We start from the raw sequence: 7,956 nt of genomic DNA, 5'->3' as shown, positions 1-7,956 counted from the left end.
CCCAGATTTCCTCACCATTCAGAGAAGAAAATAGGGACTAGGGAAGATAACTATGAATCATTACTAAAAGCCTAACAACACTAATCAAGCTTGGAAAGAGTGGATCTTCAATAATACATTGCAACCAGAAGAGGAGGACAACATTATGAGGACGCTGCAAATAGAGTTAGATAAAAGGAAAATGACAAATGCTTATGATGCAGATCAGCTGTGTTGGGGCAAGCTCGAGGGGGTAATTTCTCCCTCAAAGAAGCAAGAGGATATATAGAAGGAAGAGACCAAGGGGAAAAAGTCAATTGGTATAATAGAGTATGGGATGCTAAACTTTGGCTGAAGATTAAAACATTTCTTTGGCTCTTGATGCATAGAAGAACTCTTACCTGGGAGAATCTTTGAAAAAAAGGGTTCATAGGCCCCTCACACTGCCCCCTATGTGAAAATGAGGAAGAGTCCATGAACCATCTCCTCAATATTTGTAACTAGACAGAAAGCCTATGGAACTGGATGGAAACCATATTCAAAAGCACGGACTCAATATAGGAAAGAATAGGTAATTGGCGAAGTAATTTTTCCAAAACCCAAACTGTCAATACATTATGGAAACTAATCCCTGGGTTCATAGTGTGGTTGGTATGGAAAGAACGAAACAGACGAGTGTTTCAAAATGAAGCAAAAACCATAGAATTTATTAGAGCCACCACACTGCAAAACATGAGGGAAATAACTCTTAATAGATGGAAAGCAGAACAGAACAAGTATCTCTCAGTGAATGACTTACAATTTTTGCAGACTTTTGGAATTGAGGTAGGCGCCATCTCTAGTCCATCTGAACCGCGACAGCAGCAAGGCCCCTCCTTGAATGTCTAGATACCACCACCAACAGGCTTTCACAAACTCAACTTCGACGGGGCTTCTCAAGGTAATCCTGGATCAGCAGGAATAGGAGGTGTCATCCGAGATTACAAAGGGGAAATTCAAAATATTTTCAGCTAGTCTTTGGGAGAAGGAACCAACAATGAGATGGAATTTGCGGTATTAAAACAAGGGCTCAGAATACTCATTCGCCTGGGAAAAGGAGCTACAGTGGTGGAAGGGGATTCTCTTTTGGCTATCAATGTTGTAAGGAAAATGTAGATGGGATCAAAACTGGGTAACGTAATGAAGAATTGGAGGTTGGCCAAGGTCACAGAGCTCATAATAGAGCACCTCTCAAGCCTTGAGGGAATCATTCTACAAGTGGTAAGAAGAACGAATAATGCAGTGGTCGATTGTCTGGCAAACTACAAGATTGATCACCTCATTACCTACGTGGACACCTGTTGGCATGATGTCACATGTACAAAATTTCGGGATCAATGTTTACATATTTTGAGACAAGACATTTGTTACCAGGAGGAGAGGTGCAACAGTTCGATGGGACGCACCTTAATAGCGAATGAAGATAGCCTTTGAAGCTCACGTCCTTGATCATAATACCTTGAAATGGATTGGGGAGGGAAGACACCATCACCCGCAGTGGAAGATGAAGAAAATCTTGTAGAAGAATGATTGTCAGAAAACTCTAGGCTCACCGGATGACACGTGGCCCATGACAAGCAACCTCTAGCATGACAAATCTACAGCCTCGGATTGCAGGCAGGGCTGATACGCTGGAAAAGAAAGAGAAGTAACTCGACCAGATTCCGGGGATATATGCAAGCCTTACTCAACCTTGGCACTCATTCTTACACTATCTATAGTGTCTCACCTAAAAGCCTCTTCATCTTTTTTCCTCGCCCGACTCTTCGTCCTCAGTGCTTTGCTCATTTTTGTGTCTAGTTCTCTGTAGATTCTCCATCACCCTCTATCACCCTCAACAACAAGATGGAAACTAGGGGCTGTTGTAATGAATCTACCACCCGAGAGCTGAAAAGAGCAAGGTAGGCCTATGAAACACAAGTCTCGGCCAGAGGGAAGAAGATAATCAAGGAATTGGAAGCCGAAGTTAATGAGGAGCAAGAAAAACTAGAAATGCAATCAATTGAGGAGGAAATTGAGTGGATTGCAAATCTAGGAACCCAGGCCACTAGAGCCACACAGTTTGTCAGGACACAGAGTGAGGCATGGCACATGAAAACCATGCTATCCAAAGCGTTGGTCAAGCAGGGGGAAGACATGAAAGATGCCTACTACACAATGACACTAGCGTCAGCTAAAAACTCGGCCAGAATTGACGCTCTGGAAATATGCATGAAATCGCTCACAGAGGAAATCAAATTATTGGCAGAGGATCTAAGGGCCTTCACCAAGTTTTTTAAACACTCTATCCAATGAGGTGTGAACATCACCATTGATATCCCAGCAGAAGTTATCAAAGCCCTGGTGGAGCATTACCAGAAGGCTCAGAAAGCGCTGAATTCTAAACAGGTTAAGGCAGCAACTGGCCCCAGTGCCACCTTCAAATACTACGTGGAACTTGAGCTGTAGGTTGGGTGGAATACTCTGCTCTACTCCAACCAGCCTTTGAACACTTCCTCTCTGAATTTTGATCCTGTTTCTGGGTCTCAGGTCTTTATAGTCCATCTTTTGTTATGTCTTTAGATTTATGCAGCCCTGTGCGGCTAGCCCCTTCTAGTCTATAGCACTAAATGGGAAGTTTATTTTATCTATTTTGTCTATTTCTTGGTCAGGCCTGTCTTCCCAGTGAGCAGGCCAGTTTTCATATAGTTTTCAGTTCAACTTTTGATAGACCAAGTGGAAAGTGGAATGATTTGCAGGGTCATTTTGAACTATGTATTTTATGAATTATATTTTATGAATTAATATACTCCTACTGACTTACAAAAAAAAAGGTATCTTTCCAAATAAGTTTTATATCGAGTAGAAGGTACTACACTTTTTAAAAACAGTCTATAGTCCGATAAGTAACAATGACACTAATAATAGGTCATCTCTAATAAGTTAAGTAACAATGATGCTAATAATAGGTCATCTCTAATAAGCTAATGGCTATCATCTCTAATATGTATGTATTAATCACGTACCTTTCTAAATAAGTTTTATATAGAGTAAAAGGCACTACACTTTTTAAAGTGGAAAATTTTCATCAACAACAATTGAACATCACATTATACTTAAAAATTAATTTAAAAAAACAAAATTATATTTTATTTTATATATATATATATATATCTATTCTAAATTAATTTAGTTGATCTTGTTCTTCAACCTGGTTTTGATGATGAACCTAGATTGAGGTTCGAAATGTCTCAACCAATAATCCTTAATGTGATTTTCCAGAAGATCTTATCATTATATCATGAATCACAGAAGCATCCAATCTCATATTTTATTCCTATATGGGAGGGATGTTACAATCAATATTAGTCTTTTTGAATGAATAAGGCTAAAGGTTGCAAAGAAGATCATAGACCTAACATTTCTTAAACACTGTAGAGATGCTTAAGTAGTTCCTCATTTGTGAACGTTGGATATTGACCATTGCATCTCTAAGATGTATTTTAGCAATCTATTGATCTTTCTCCTTAGCCTGGTCCTAATGATGAACCTACATTGAGGTTTGAAACACGTTGACCAATAATCCTTCATGTGATTTTCCAAAAAATCTTAATCATTATATCATGAATCACAGAAGCATCCAATCTAAGATTTTATCCCTATATGTTAGGGATGTTACAATCAATATTAGCCTTTTTGAACGAATAAGGTTGAAGGTTGCAAAGAAGGTCACAAACATAAAGTTTCTCAAACACTATAGAGATGCTTTGGTAGTTCCTGATTTGTGAACGTTGGATACTGAGCGTTGCATCTCTAAGATATATTTTAGCAATCTATTGATCTTGCTCCTCAGCCTGGTCCCGATGATAAACCTAGATTGAGGTTCGGAAGGCGTCGACCAATAATCCTTCATGTGATTTTCTGGAAGATCTTAATCATTAAAAGCACATGTTATTACACACACACACACACACACACACACAGATATATATATATATATATATATATATATATATATATATAATATATATATATATATATATATATATATATATATATATATATATAGATAGATATATATTTCAATTCTACATTTATTAATTATTGTGAAAGTGTAAATTTATTAATATAATATAAAATTAAATTATTAAAAAATTTAAATATAAAAAACATTGAATGTATTAAATATTTATAAGTTAATATAAATTAAATTTACTAAAAATTAAAAATTAAAATATAATTATTAAAATTTTAATAACAATAATAATCATCTCCATCAAAATGGTATAAAATGATAACTTTATAATATGAAATTATATATTGTCCATGTAAGTGGTCAAAAGTTCAATGTGAGAAATATTCTATTTAAAGCTAGATCTAAGATTGACAACAAAAATAAATAAATTGTATCTCTATCAACTAATCAATCAAGATTGCCCTCATCTTCCCATTGATTTGAACTTGCCTTATCATATAATGTAGAGGTACACAACTTAGGTTCTAGACATACAGAGGATGGCCACTTTTTACTTGTAAAGAAAATAAAAAAGTCGCCTTCAAATTCACAAAAAGGTGCAATCTAATAGTGAGGGATACCTCAATATTCTGGTAGAACTTGTATATGTATTCAACATACTGAACAACTGCTAACTAGTTTTCAAGATCTCCATTAACAATGTTAGGGAGAACCTCGTCAGAGTCCCTGCATACATCTTGAAATAACCTTATCAATATTAGTAATTAATTTTATTCCACTTACATCACACATATACACAAATCTGTAAAACCTGCCAATATTTTTGTGTGGTTGTGACCTGTGGGTATTTCTTTGGTCGCATATTTGGATTTAAACTATTGCTAAACAAAGAAAAACAACAGAGATCCATTCAAACTTATAAATAAGAAACAAGACATGCCTCACTTCGAGTTGTTAGTGTTGTAGTCAAAGATGGTGCTCTAGATTTCCTTGCTTCGAGTTGTCTAGGTGATTTTAAATCACCTTCTTGTGCACCCAAGTCTACATTATCACTGAAAGAAATAGAAGTATCCTTCTCCATACTAGAGGCATATTGAACCTTTTTTCTATTTGCGCACCTCTTCTTGTTTCCCTGGACTACTTCTGCATGTGCCCTTGCTTTTTCCCTCACAATAATGGCCTCTGCGTTGGATTGCAAGAATCAAATTGAAAAACATAAAAAGGGTGAGAAAATAGAGAATATAATTGGATCCCAAAAATAAAAGAAAAGAAACAAACCAAACAGTTCAAGAGGAACATAATAGTAGGTAGTAAGATCGAGAAAACATGTGGACCACCTAGGATGTCTAGCCTTAATGTAGCTCTGCCAATCTACAGATTGTTCCTTTAAAAAACCCTAGACTTCGTGTTCAACATTCTACTAGAAAACAATCTTTCATTAGGGTTGCATTGTGTGTTCTAATTAAACTTACCTAATTCCCGGAACTCGCTCCCTTGTTCTCATTGAAAACCAAGTTTACTCATGACCTCTTGTTAATCAATAGATTAACAAGTTTAGGAACAAATATTTGAGGTAGAAGAGAATAAATAGAACAACAAGGAAATTGTGACTCCATCTTTGTTGATATTGCATTTGGAATTCAAAGGTCCCACCATATTTTCAATGTCTCCTAAGGCCTCCTCTTATTGTTGTTTTCTTGCAATAGATTTTGGTTGGGAGATGCCGTTGCATGACTTGCAATTTTGCATCCATAGTATTTAGAGAGCAGGGCCCAAAAATCATAATCTATCCCTTCAAAGTCTTCGAAGTTTTCAAGATACACATTTACCCTTTGTTACTGCAACTAGCTTGGTAATGTTGCACCTATTGTCGATTTTGCACCGAGGTTGTTCCTGCACTCAAAAGTACCCAATACAAAATCAAAAACATAATAATGTCATTCTATCACATTTCTCTAGATCAAACTAAAATTTGAAAGCAAATTATCCTTTCCTTGGCAAACATAATCATTTTGGGGTTGTTGGAATTCAACAGTCTAGTTTTCTTCAACAGATCTTGAATGCAACAAAAACAGGGTTACCCCGGTCTCATCAATACCAATGATTCTCCCAATACTCGTATTGCCATATGAGATTACTTACAAAATTAAAATCGTAGGGTTATTTAATGAGCTCACATTCAAAATAATCACACATAATGTAAAAGAGACTACATCTAGGTCTTTAATAGCATGAAAGCTAATCTTCTAATAATAATATCTCTTGCTTATTTCCATTTTAGAGAAATATACCTAAATATCATTAGACACATATAAATATACCATATCCATGGTAGGTGTTGATGGGAAAAGTGTCTACTCAGAACACCCCTATCCCACTAAGGTGTGACAGTGCCTTAGCAACAAACAAGGAAAACTACTTTCGTATTCTTCTTTATGAACTGTAAACGAAGAGGAATAGGATGAACCAACCTGTGTCTTGCGCTAGTTCTTTGATCCAATCTCTCTCCTCTTTGACAGCTTCCAGCTATCTGCTCCCTTACCTGCCCAGCTTCACCAAGTTCCCGCAAGATCACAGAAGAGGAAGACTACACAAAGACATGGATTTACATTCATAAATAGCTTAGGATCAGATTTAAGCTAAACATGCAAATATAACAAAACATCAGTGATACACAAGCATGTAGGAGAAACTCAAATATTTTTATTGATATAACAAGAAGGTCCAGGAGGAGTTACAACCGATGATTCTTGATCCAGCATCAACCCCCCAGCAAAGGAATCCCCTCTTCACCTCCAACAAAGCATAAATCACCCAATGCACTGATCTCTATCTCAAAACCAATAGCAATTCTCTGCAAAGTACAAAATTCCAGCCTCTGGATCTCTGGGATGAGGGATCCATATATAGATGTATGCAAAGATGATGATTCAGCTTATGATTTGACTTGTGGCCTCTCTCTGTCAGTTCTTTCTTCCACTTGGAGACTGAGAGCCTCTTACTCATCCTTGGTCGAACTCAGTGAGGCAAGTGTCATTGGGGAAGATTCTGGAAGCTTCCATTGTCTGTCCACCTCGCGGAATGACACTGCCATTTGTCATTTCCCGCTCAGCGCACCCTGGTAGTGCATTTAGGTGCGTTGCAATGCACCTAGCTATTGTACTAGAGTGCTATGCAACACAACTAGCTAGTGGAGCAGCTGAAATGATCCTGATTTGACTGATTCTGAGAAGTTTCTGGTGGAGAACTTCTGGGAGAAGCTGTAATTGGTTGACCTTGTTCCTCTAGGGGTAGGAACAACACTTTTAGGGACTTAGGATCCCTTGGTTTATGGACATTTCATGCTTAGAGTTGTAAGGCACAAAAATGTCTATAACAGTTGCCCCCTAAAGTATGAGGCCATTTATCAAGTGAAATGCTTTATTAGGAGGATCCGAAGTTCTTTCAATGCTGGGAGGAGACCTGTAATAAGATACAATACAATACATTATCTTCATACTGTTTTCATGATCTAGCTGAGGCGGGCATTCCCATGCTGATCTTTATAAATTCATTTTTATGTACACAGGACAGACAATCGTCTGATGGTACACTGATGATTTTGATGAAGTCATCATCCTTTTGGTAGGATGATTATCTGCGCTGCAATGCTGTACATGTCAATGTCTTTATTTTTCTTGAATATATATCGCAGCCTGGATGGATGAAACTAGATCCGGGGTCTTCAATCTCGTCTGATCTTCACTCGAAGTACAAGTCGATCCATGTGAAAAATGTTTTGAAGTCGAACATGGAAAGACATCGCTTGATGACTAGTCGATGATGTAAACTGTTAACAAGCACAAGAGGAATCACCGATAATGATGATGACCCTCAAGGTACTGCAGTACAATTCACTTGGTGTGAATAAAGGACTTGGCATCGAACACCACGCAAAATCTTTCGGTCGAAGGTCATTGATGTATACCTATCGCCAGAAGTGA

The sequence above is a fragment of the Pinus tabuliformis genome, chromosome 7 (assembly GCF_031772625.1).
Source record: "Pinus tabuliformis cultivar Carrire ecotype Pingquan chromosome 7, CPIR1, whole genome shotgun sequence".
NCBI lineage: Eukaryota > Viridiplantae > Streptophyta > Pinopsida > Pinales > Pinaceae > Pinus > Pinus tabuliformis.
This window is presented reverse-complemented; position numbering follows the sequence as displayed.